Raw genomic sequence first — 500 nt, 5'->3', positions numbered from 1 at the left:
TCCTGTGTGTGTGTGTGTGTGTGTGTGTGTCTCTCTCTCTTTCAGCTGTGTCCCTCCCAAATAAGTCTGCAATCAACACCTGAACATCTGGGCTGCCACATGTGCTTCATTTAGAGAGGAGATGCGTGTCAGGATTCCGGCAGTTACCCCCATTTAAATCATGAGCCAAACTTCCAAAACTTAAAAAGGATTTACTGGGGGTTAAAACTGTGTGGCACTGCCTGGGTGTACCCAACTCTGAAACACATCATTCATTGTCACCCTTGAACCTGATTTTCCCCCCCACACCCTGAGTGTATCATAATTCATATTCTCCAATGGGACACATCCATAGCCAAGAGTCATTTATCATACTCTCCAGTTAGTATTTTGCACGGCAGAAACTTCAGTCACCTAGTTATCATCTTTGAAAACATTTATGGAATGCAGTTTCGGTTTGCAAGCTGCTGCACTGCTCCCCCCTCCCTTTCTGTTGGCAACTCTAAAAAGACCATAGAAAT

Source organism: Pseudonaja textilis, chromosome 1 (assembly GCF_049901715.1).
Source record: "Pseudonaja textilis isolate UNSWEBS1 chromosome 1, rPseTex1.2, whole genome shotgun sequence".
Taxonomy (NCBI): Eukaryota; Metazoa; Chordata; class Lepidosauria; order Squamata; family Elapidae; genus Pseudonaja; species Pseudonaja textilis.
This window is presented reverse-complemented; position numbering follows the sequence as displayed.